We start from the raw sequence: 12,238 nt of genomic DNA on the forward strand, positions 1-12,238 counted from the left end.
AATAATTAAGCTAAGTGGCTAGCTATGCGGCCTCGACCTTGTTCAATAAAATTTCAGATTGAAATTTGAAAATTTTCCTCACATGGTGAATCCATCAATCACCTTTCGAAGGAAAACTCTTCACTCAGATTCAAACTTATGTATCATTTTGGGTAAGACTATTTAATTTAACAAGTAACATCAAGTTTCGATAGAAAAAATTGGTGGAGGAAAAGTAACATCAAGTTTTGATAGAAGAAATTGGTGGGGAGGAATTGTCTGGACCATCAAAAGTAGAGTGTTTGAAACATGTTTTTGATGGTGGAAATATATTCATCACCATCAAAAAAACCTATTGGATACCTAAAATCTTAAAATGTAACAGCTATAACTTAGATTTACAAAAATCCCTATCATATTTTATTAAAATTTTACCGGGAGACTTCCTCCTCCTCCTCGTCTGAAATGCTACTATACCTCTCTCCAATCTTCATCAAACGCTTGTACACTTCATACATTGATGGCCTCTCTCCCGGATCAATATTCACACATTCAAATGCCACGCGGGTCACCTCTGCAACGGCTGAAATATCTTCGTCGGATAATTCCACCATCTGATTAGCACGATACCTGTCTTTTACCCGCTCAACACAATCTTTCTCTGTAAAAAGACGGTGTATCCAATCCTCTGATGATACATTCATCTGATTCGCGCGATAGCGTTGTATTGCCTGCTCTATACAGTCGACGCCCTCACGTACAAAAGGACCATGTATCCATTCAAGGAAAGTCATTTCATTCCTACTTTCTTCATCCATGATGGTGTCACGCGGCCTTAACCCCGTGATTATCTCTAACACAAGTATTCCGAAACTGTATACATCGCCTTTCAATGTCGCAACACACGAGTTCCTCCACGTTTCCGGAGCATCGTACCCAAATTCCTCCACAACCTCATCAGTAGTCTTCTCTCCAGAGCAAGAAATGGTAACGCAGTGACTGTCCTCGGGATTCAGAAGTCTGGCCAATCCGAATCCACTAATGCGAGGTTCGTACTCTTCATCTAGAAAGATGATTCCACTGCTTATATTGCGATGCACAACGTGGGGATCACAGTTGTGGTGAAGCCAAGCGAGTCCTCTGGCGGTGCCTATACAGATCTTCAGCCTTGTCGCCCAGTCAAGCGTATTATGGTCGCCATAAACGCCATGGAGGCAGCTGAGGAGCGTTCCCCTCGCCATATTTTTGTACACCAACAGCCTCTCTTCTTCTGGAATGCAGTAGCCCAGAAGAGGGACAAGATTTCAGTGCCTCAGATGGGCTAATGTCTTCATCTCACGCTTGAAATCTTCTGCACCTTGTGAACATGAGCGGAGCCTTTTTACTGCCAACAAAGACCCATCGGGCAGCTTGCCTTTGTAGAGGATACCTGTTCTTCCGCACAATATGATATTGTCTTCGCTAAAGTCTTGAGTGGCAGCCAGAAGATCGTCCAATCTCATTTTTCTCATTGGCTTCTCGAACAAGCGAACTTTAACAGATCTCCGAACTCGTACATATTTCTGCCAATCGCTGGGCTCTCTGGATGTTGGGAATGGGATTTTAGCAGATCTTCTTCCTTTTGCTTCAGAAATCATCCAATGAAGACCAAGTAAAATCCAAACAATTAACACTATGCCAAACAGAAGAAAAGCCGCGACAACCATGGGATTTACTGGCCCGTTGGTCGATTCGCATGCTGTCGAAAGGGGAGGCCCACATAGCCCAGGGTTACCCTGAAAAATAGAGGCAGGAAAGTTGTGAGTGAATGAAGGTATATTTCCAGTAAGCTTGTTGCTTGCTACATTGAAGTCCTTGAGACGAAAGAGCCGTGTCAATTGCCAGGGAATTTCCTCTGTAAGTTGATTCCCATTCAGGTGGAGGATATTGAGGTATGTGAAATTGCCAAGCTCAGCAGGAATAGGTCCCGTAAACTTGTTGTTGGAGAGATCAATGGTTACCAGAAAAGGAAGCCATTGGCAGAGCTCCTTGGGAATGGTACCCGTAAGACTGTTTTGAGAGAGATTCAAGCCCGTCATACTCTTGCAGTACTGTACTCCAGGTGGAAACTCACCTTGAAGCTCCATACCTTGAAGCGAAATTGACAGCACTTTGTTATCATCATTATGCCAACAAGTAATTCCCAGAAAATTGCAAATAAACCCCTTGGTAGTGTTCGCGAAGTTCCAGGTGTAGAGATTCCCCTGAGGGTCCTTCAATTCCTTGAAAGTATTCTGAAGACACAGTATATCATTTCCTTGAGAAATGGTCTAGGACGAAATGAGGCATATCAGTTGGAAAATCACTAACATGACCCCCAGAAGGCCCAAGAACCCGAATTTTCTCATGGTTTCACTGATCGCCTATCCTAACAACCCAGCGTCCACTCAACAGGACTCCCGGCCCGAATCAATCAGTATTGCTACTACCCCAACAAGCATGGATTATGTCTTGATAAAATGAAAAAGCCTGAGCATGAACATAAGCATTGTTATCCCCATGTCAACCCCTTACCAAAACGTTTTTCCAGAACCAGGACCGATAATATCCACAACCTGAAAGGAAAAATCAGAAACCCATAAAATACGATGATATGGATGTTGCAGTCAGTACCTTATTATCACCACACCTTATTATCACCACCTCAGTTGGGCTTTTGGTGGGCAGCTTCCGATGGCGAATCCATGGCTGCTGCTGCAGCTCCTGTTACTTTCCTCGGTCGTGGTTGCTTTGTTTGTTTTCAGCGCGTGACTGTCGGGAATTTCTGGTTATTCCAAACAAAATACAGTGGAAAAATCCTCTGTTTCCACTGTTCAGAATTTTCTGATAAATTCCGAAACAACAAAAATATGAACAGAGAGTAATACTCTGTTTTCTGATAATTCAAAAACACAAGAACAGAACATAAAATAATACTCTACTTTGCCTCTGGATCAAAAACTGATCAAAATAATACTTTGTCTTTGACGCAGAAAAATACTCTGTTTTTAACTCAGAAAAATAGAAAAATTCGTTCTCTAGAAACGGTGTTGCAGCAACACAGTTTTTTTTCAGTTGCTGTAACTTGTGTTGCAGCAACGCTGTTCGTGGTGTTGCAGCAACGTAACTTTTTTTCAGTTGCTGTTCGTGGTGTTGCAGCAACGTACATTTTTGACGTCAAGTATTTTTCGACTTACGGTGTAACAGCGACATGAAATTTTTGACAAGATAACTTTTGGTGTAACAGAAACGCACAAAAAGAAACTTCTATTTATGAACGATAAACTAACTGATAAAACAAGTCTTCCTCACGTAGAGGGATCTTCACAAAATATTATGCTAAAGAGCATCTTCCTCTTGACAGAGGGATTACAACAGGAACGCTTCAGTTCCACAAAACAACTATCTCAGAAAATTTCAGCACTGCTGTGCAATACAAAAAAAACTCTCTTGTTCTATACTGCTGTGTGCTCCCCTTTGCTCTCTATCTCTCTGTTTTCTACTTCTGTTTTTGTTTCTATTTATAGTGCGGGAAAGGGTCTTCACCGCTTTAACTTGCTGATAAAGTTTATGCTGCTCATGATTAACAGATTTGATCTTTTGTTGTATTTCTTGAGTCGGTGGTGATGAAATCTATGGTTGATAAATGCTACGTCGGCTCGAGGCTGGTTCTTTTCTCTTTCAGCCATTCTGCTCATTAATATGGTTGTTGAGAAGTAAATGATGTAGTGCTGTATCTGATCTTCATCCTTCGGGAACTCAAAAATAATTAAAGAGTGAAAAGATGGTAATGGCGGTGACATAAAAGATCGGGAGAAAATGTGGGGCGTCGGATCACGACAAATGAATAAAGTAGCTGTTGCTGTTCTGTTCACTGCAGTTGAAATTATAATTTCAACACTCCCCTTTAATTTCAACTGCTGGGTTATCAGTCATACCCAGAAGTTTCCTTAAAAACTCAAAACTTTTATGATCCAATGGCTTTGTCAGAATATCTGCAACCTGTTCCTGAGTCCTGCAATGTTGTAAAATGATTTCTCCATTGTTCACCAATTCTCTGATGTAGTGAAACTTTGTGTCTATGTGTTTTGTTCTCTTGTGGAATACAGAGTTCTTGGATAATGCAATAGCTGAGCTATTGTCACAAAAAATAACTGTTGCTGTTGCCTGCTCCTGGCATAGACTTCTCAACATTCTCCTCATCCAAACCGCTTGACATGCTGCTGCTGTAGTTGCCACATACTCTGCTTCTGCTGTAGACAATGCCACAATTGGCTGTTTCTGGGAAGCCCATGAAATGGCTCCTGAACCTATGTGAAAAATGTAACCAGATGTGCTTTTCCGGTCATCTACACTTCCAGCCCAATCACTATCTGTGTATCCAACTAAATCTGAACATTTTGAAACAGTATAAAATATGCCATACCTTTTTGTACCTTTAACATACCTCAGAATTCTCTTTGCTGCCTGCCAATGTGTTTCTTTTGGCTTCTCCATGAATCTGGAAATTAAACTAACAGCATACATTATGTCTGGCCTAGTTGCAGTCAAATACATGAGGCTGCCAACTATGCTCTTGTACACACTAGGGTCAAAATCTTTGCTACTGTCCTCTTTGCTGAGTTTTAATCCCATCACTGTGGGAGTGATTGCTGCCTTGCTGTCCTACATGTTAAATCTGCTCAACACTTCATTTACATATTTTGCCTGTGAAATAAAAATTCCATTTTTATTTTGATCTACTTCTATTCCTAGGAAGTATCTCAGCAAACCCATGTCAGTCATCTCAAATTCTTCTTTCATGACTGATTTGAAATTTTCAATGAGGTAGTCATCATTACCTGTAAAAATCACATCATCAACATATAACACAACAATTAAAATTTTACAGTCTTTTTCTTTGATGTAAACAGTGGGTTCTCCCTCACACTTCTCAAATCCGTTCTCCAGTAGATAGGAATCTATCCTACTGTACCATGCTCTTGGTGCTTTCTTCAGCCCATAAAGAGCTTTCTTCAATCTGCAGACTTTGTGCTCTTGGCCTTTCTTCTCATAGCCTAGAGGTTGCTCGATGTAAACCTCTTCCATTAATACTCCATTCAAGAATGCTGACTTCACGTCCATTTGGTAAACTTTCCATTTGTTTTGTGCTGCTATGGACAGCACTGCTCTTACTGTTTCCATTCTTGCAACTGGTGCGAAAGTCTCCTCATAATCTCTCCCATACTGCTGCTTGTATCCCTTGACAACAAGTCTTGCCTTATACCTTTCTATCTTGCCTTCATCATTACTCTTGGTCTTGTAGACCCATTTAACTCCAATGACTTCTTTACCTTTTGGTAGATCAACTAAATCCCATGTCTTATTTCTTTCTATGGCATTCATCTCCTCATCCATAGCTTCTATCCATTTCTTATCTTTAATTGCATCTTCGAAATGAACAGGGTCATCAACATGACAATACAAGGCAAACAAAGAATTCATTCCTTCATCATAAATATCACTTAAATTTCTGAATTTCTTACCTCTTTCATTCGGTGTGCAAGTGCTTGTAGATGCACTTGAATTTCCTCCTTGTGGTGTGCTTGGAGAAGCACTCTCATTTCTCCTCAAGGGTGTCTTTTGCTGTTTTGTTGTTGGCGCTGCTGTTTGGGGATGTGTTTCAGCCAACTCCTCATCATCATCATCATGAGACAAACAGTTTTTAACATTAACTGTTTTCTCTATGCTTCCATCCCAAGCTTCCTCTTCAATAAATTGAACATCTCTGCTCACAAAAAACTTCTTGGTGGATGGGATATATAACCTGTAAGCTTTGGATTCTTCACTGTATCCAATGAAAATACATTTCTCCCCTTTGCTGTCCAATTTCTTCCTTAGCTGATCTGGAATGTGTGCATAAGCCACACAACCAAAAACTTTCATGTGAGTGACTCCTTGCTTTCTCCTACTCCATGCTTCTTCTGGCACTTTGTTCATCACTGCTTTTGTAGGACATCTATTCAAAATATATACTGCACAGTGTACAGCTTCAGCCCAATAATCATTTGGCAAATGCTTTGCGTTCAACATGCTCCTCGCCATATCCATGATTGTTCTGTTTTTCCTTTCAGCAACTCCATTTTGCTGCGGGGTGTACCTTGCTGTAAATTGCTTATGAATTCCATTTTCTCTGCAAAAACGTAAAAGTTCTTTGGAGATATACTCACCTCCTTTGTCAGTTCTCAAAACCTTGATACGCAGCCCACTTTGATTTTCTACAAGTGCTTTGAAATTTTGGAATTTTTCAAACACTTCACTCTTATTCTTCAGAAAATAAACCCAAGTCTTTCTGGTAAAGTCATCAATAAATGTTAGAAAATATTGGCTGCCTGCAAGTGATGGAGCTTGCATCGGTCCACATAAATCTGAGTGGACAATTTCTAAAGGTGCTTTTGCCCTTATGCTTTTCCCAGTTGGAAAACTTTCTCTATGTTGTTTTCCCAATATACAACCTTCACAAAGGCTTTCTGGCTTTTCTATCAATGGCAATCCTCTTACCATTCCTTTTCTACTCAACAAATTAAGACCTCCAAAGTTGAGATGTCCAAATCTCAAATGCCACAACCAATTTTCATCCTTTGGTACACTTTGGAGAGCCTCTTGTGTTACTGCTGCAATTACTTCTTTATTTTTCATATCTGCCCTTATTTTGAGAGGGAACATCCTGTTCCTTGTCATCTTCACTTCAGCAATACAACGTTTGCTGGGTAATCTATCCATGATGGTGCATACATCATTCTCAAAGAAAACATTGTAACCCTTCTGAACAAGCTGTCCAATACTCAAGAGATTACACTTCATTCCAGGAACATAATAGACATCTGCTATGGTTTTCTTTTCACCTTTCTTTGTAAATATTTTAACTTCTCCTTTTCCCATAACAAAAATTTTACTATCAGTCCCAAGTGTGACTTGTGACTGCACACTCTGATCTAAAGCAGAAAACAGGGCTATGTTTCCTGTCATATGGTTGCTGCAACCAGAATCTAGAAACCATATATCCTCACTGTTTGTTTCAGCCATATTACAAACTAACAACACGTTATCTTGATTGATATTTTCTCTAGTGATATTTGCACTAGATCTATTACTCATATCATGCTGTTTTTTCTTACATTCATTTGCATAGTGCCCATATTTTTTACAATAATAACATTAGACATTGGATTTTTCATACCTTTGTCCTTGAGCATGATGTTGTCCACTTTGCTGGCTGCTGCCATGGCCTTGGTTCTGATTTGGATTGCTGCCTCTTCCTTGAACGTTTGCTGGACTGTTTCTTCCGCCTTTGTATTGGCTTCTGCCTCTTCCTCTCTTGTTTCCTCTGCCTTGACCTCTTCCTCTTCCAAATGACATCTGGGTCTTGAAGGCTTGCTCTAGAGATGAGTTTTCATTTCTACTCAACCTCTGCTCATGTGTTATCAGTGATGCATGAAGTTCATCAATTGAAAAATTTGAGAGATCCTTTGTCTCTTCTATGGTGGTGACAATCACATCAAACTTTGAGGGTAGGCACCTCAATAGTTTCTCCACAATCCTCCTTTCTTCAAGAGTTTCTCCATGAGACCTTATCTGTGTGACCAAACCAATTGCTTGTGTGAAGAATGAGTCAATATTGTCTGACTCCTTCATACGTAGGTTCTCAAAATCTTTCCTCAGCAACTGTAGTTTTGCTGTCTTCACTTTCTCCATGCCTTGATAGGCTGTCTTGAGAGTTTGTCATGCTTCTCTGGATGTATTGGCTGCTGCTATCCTCGGAAACACACTCTCATGCACTGCTTGATATAAGAATACAAGGGCTTTTGAGTCCTTCTTCTTATTGCTCTTCAACAACTCTTTCTCTGCCTGAGTTAATCCAATAAACTCTTCTTCATTTGCTGGCTCTTCAAATCCATATTCAACAAGTTCCCATAAATCATGTGAGGCAAACACGGCTCTCATGGTTATTGCCCAGTAGTCATAATTTTTCCCATTGAACTGTGGGAGCTGGGTATTAAACATACCCACGCTGGTGCTGGCCATTCTTGCAATACTTGACTGTAAAAAAAATCACTTAATTGTCTTCAGCAGCTACACAAAAAACTAATCTGAAAAATACCTTGACAGCGTTTTCGCTCTACTGGATAATCTGCTGCAGCAACAAATCTTCTTTCAGCTTCTTTGATGTCTTCAAAGAGCCTGGACAAGCTCTGATACCATGTCGGGAATTTCTGGTTATTCCAAACAAAATACAGTGGAAAAATCCTCTGTTTCCACTGTTCAGAATTTTCTGATAAATTCCGAAACAACAAAAATATGAACAGAGAGTAATACTCTGTTTTCTGATAATTCAAAAACACAAGAACAGAGCATAAAATAATACTCTACTTTGCCTCAGGATCAAAAACTGATCAAAATAATACTTTGTCTTTGACGCAGAAAAATACTCTGTTTTTAACTTAGAAAAGCAGAAAAATTCGTTCTCTGGAAACGGTGTTGCAGCAACACAGTTTTTTTTCAGTTGCTGTTCGTGGTGTTGCAACAACGTACATTTTTTACGTCAAGTATTTTTCGACTTGCGGTGTAACAGCAACAGGAAATTTTTGACAAGATATCTTTTGGTGTAACAACAACGCACAGAAAGAAACTTCTATTTATGAACGATAAACTAACTGATAAAACAAGTCTTCCTCACGTAGAGGGATCTTCACAAAATATTATGCTAAAGAGCATCTTCCTCTTGACAGAGGGATTACAACAGGAACGCTTCAGTTCCAGAAAACAACTATCTCAGAAAATTTCAGCACTGCTGTGCAATACAAAAAAAACTCTCTTGTTCTACACTGCTGTGTGCTCCCCTTTGCTCTCTATCTCTCTGTTTTCTACTTCTGTTTCTGTTTCTATTTATAGTGCGGGAAAGGGTCTTCACCGCTTTAACTTGCTGATAAAGTTTATGCTGCTCATGATTAACATATTTGATCTTTTGCTGTATTTCTTGAGTCAGTGGTGATGAAATCTATGGTTGATAAATGCTACATCGGCTCGAGGCTGGTTCTTTTCTCTTTCAGCCGTTCTTCTCATTAATATGGTTGTTGAGAAGTAAATGATGTAGTGCTGTATCTGATCTTCATCCTTCGGGAACTCAAAAATAATTAAAGAGTGAAAAGATGGTAATGGCGGTGACATAAAAGATCGGGAGAAAATGTGGGGCGCCGGATCACGACAAATGAATAAAGTAGCTACTGCTGTTCTGTTCACTGCAGTTGAAATTATAATTTCAACACAAACACGGCATACTCTCCTTACCCTACCCCACCCCACCTAACTCCAGCTAAATCCCAATCCCTTGTGCTTAACCTTAAGTGCCGCTAATCTGTTGCCGAATACAGCGGACTTTTATACAAACCTTCTACATGTGCGGACGCCGGAGTTGTGTTTGAATTATTGTTCCGACATGTAGTTAATCTCGCAGGGAGTAAGTGCGTTATGGATCGAAGATAGACCGTCAGATTTAGTTGACTTGTCAGGACTCAGAAGCCCAATTACTTTGGCCCATCTAGTGGGCACAGAGCCTTTTATTGCGATTGGCCGGTGCATACGGAATACGATACTTTCGTGTGTCTTTCGTCTGAAGTATAATGGAAATTTCGAAGTTTGAATATAAAATTTCGTCTTAAATATAATGGAAATTTTCAGGTTGCGGATAAAATTGTTGAAATGGCTATCTAGAGGTTTTTCCAGTCAAACTGAAAATTACAAAGTCTATTTGCAACTCATATTCGAGAAAAAAAGATTGAAAAGTCTATTTGTTACATGGAGCTCGAAGATTGAAAAGTCCATTTGCAATTTTAGAACTGTGAAATACTTAATTTTTTTCATTCATTATTAAATTCCATTAAATTATTTAATTGAAAGGACAAAATGCTATGCAATTGAAAAACACTTTAATTTACAGTCCTATACGATGAGCATTAAACAATTTAGACTTTTTTGTCAGAAAACTTTTACTTTAAACTCTTTGAAAGAATGCAACTAGATTCTTTGGTTTTTCATTTTTACTGAAACAACTTCATATTATAATTTTTTAGAACTGTGTAAATGGATTTTTGAGCATTCATTGTCCAAAACTTTGCACATTTCAATGTTATGTTATAAGGTTTTAGACGCACAATCTTACTTTCAATTTCCAAACAGTGTTTATAAGGAATGGATAAATTTACCTTACCTTCCGTTCCGTTTTGCAGATGGTCAATTTGACCACTGTTGAAAGATGCCTTGATGTGCCGTTGAGAAAAGCTACGCCGACCGTCCACTGCACGCACGTTCATTTGGACTTTACGCTGCAGAAACAGTCAAAAAAACGAAAGAGCCCCGGCCATTTAAATATCAGAATCTCTGTTATCGTACAATTAGCGAATTCTAGCACTAACTCGCCTGTATAATAAATAAAAAATAATGTATTAAATTGAAGCTATCTTGTTGCATTCAATGATGAAAATTTTATTCTATGAAATTTCCAAAAAAGTTATAAATTTACTTCTAGATAACAGAGCAGTGCTTCGATGTGAGAGGCGAGGTAACTTTTGGAACCATGGGTTAAAGAAGAGTAACGGAAAGTTCCAGTTTTGTAAGTTTGTCAAAAAAGAGAGCGGATTCGTAAGGAAAAAAGTCCAACAAAGTAATGGAGTGGGGCCAAATTGGTTTGGATGCAGCGAAAATGAACTAATTTTCTAAAGAGGATGCTGGTCAAAATGAACGTACAGAACCGCTGTGGAATTAACGAGGAAAACTGTAAAGAAAATGTAGAAATTCCATTGGGTGAGTACAGGGAAAAGGAAAGAGGGAAAAGGAAAGATTGAGTAAATTTTGTAAAGTATCTTTACAAGTTACATTTTAATTAAAAGTTAAACATGAATTTGACACACTTAGAAATGAAATTTTCATAAATATGGAGATCTGATGTATGTACTATTTTTCATAAATATTGAGATTTTATGTGTACTATTATGGCACTTGGTGTTATAATTTTATTTTTATTTTTTTAAATAATGAAATTTTTATAAATATTGAGATTATGACATAATATTTTTTTTTAAATAAATTTTATTTTTGGAAAATTATATTTAAAACCCCATAACATTAGTTATTTCATCTGTATGAGCCAATAAGAAAATAGAAATTCGAATTTCAAAAATTATTTTTATTTTCAAAATATTTAGTTAATAATTAATTTTTTCAAAACTTTAATAGACTTTATAAAATCTTCTTAAAATTTTCAAAACTAATTAAAAGTCAAAGCATTTTGACTATAAAATGATTAAAATATAATAACAAGAGCCGTGGTAGCAATGTCACTGTGTTTGCTCACATGGCTTTTGTTTTTTTTTTGTAATTCGTACTTGCTAGCTGCTTTTTCTTGTCAATGAGTGTAAAATAGTTATGTATCACACACACACACACACACACACACACACACATATATATATATATATATATAGAATGGCAATATCTGAAGTTCGTGGCAAAAAGGAATTTCACTTTATAAACTAAAAGCGACAAGCCAGATAAATCCACAGTTCACAAAGTGGACATTGATTTGCTTCACCAAAACAAAATATTCAATGTATGTTCAAATTAGTCAAGGACTACCAAAGTTGTGGAAATTCCTTATTTACCACATGTTTAAATAGTAGTACAAAAGTACATGATAGGATTGGAATAGATAAGAGTTGTTTATTTGTTTTTATAGACAATGTGACATCATACATAGGATGCATCATCTTTAACAGGTTATTTTTATTGTTTTGTTGCAAATAAACCAACAATGTTAATGCCTTAACATAGATATAGTACAATTTTTTTTTCACAATCATATAATTTGAGAGTCAAAACCAGATAAACAAATGCAACTTTTTTGTTCTTTTTGCATTAGATAATGCCAAACAACTATGCAGCAAGAAAATTGAAAGATAAGCGCACTAAATTGTAACAAGTACTTCACAAAATGCTCAAAATTGTTTCCATAAACAGTTTGTGCGTTGATTCTAAGAACACTATACATGACCTATTGCAAAATAGAGATCCTTGAGATGCGAAAAGAAATGGACAATCTTCCACAGTTCAACCAACGAAAACTCATATAGAAAGCTAAATCTTACATCTAGCCATTATATTTTGATAGTGTTGGAAATACTAGTGAGTAAAAGCTAATCAGTACATT

At 37.8% G+C, this 12,238-nt stretch overlaps 1 pseudogene; it reads right to left on the bottom strand.

Annotated features, from left to right (window-relative positions):
* Positions 1 to 410: 410 nt before the first annotated feature.
* Positions 411 to 2,762, bottom strand: LOC149262154 (inactive LRR receptor-like serine/threonine-protein kinase BIR2 pseudogene; annotated as a pseudogene).
* Between the last annotated feature and the right edge of the window lie 9,476 nt (positions 2,763 to 12,238).

The sequence above is a fragment of the Pinus tabuliformis genome, chromosome 6 (genome assembly GCF_031772625.1).
Source record: "Pinus tabuliformis cultivar Carrire ecotype Pingquan chromosome 6, CPIR1, whole genome shotgun sequence".
Taxonomy (NCBI): domain Eukaryota; kingdom Viridiplantae; phylum Streptophyta; class Pinopsida; order Pinales; family Pinaceae; genus Pinus; species Pinus tabuliformis.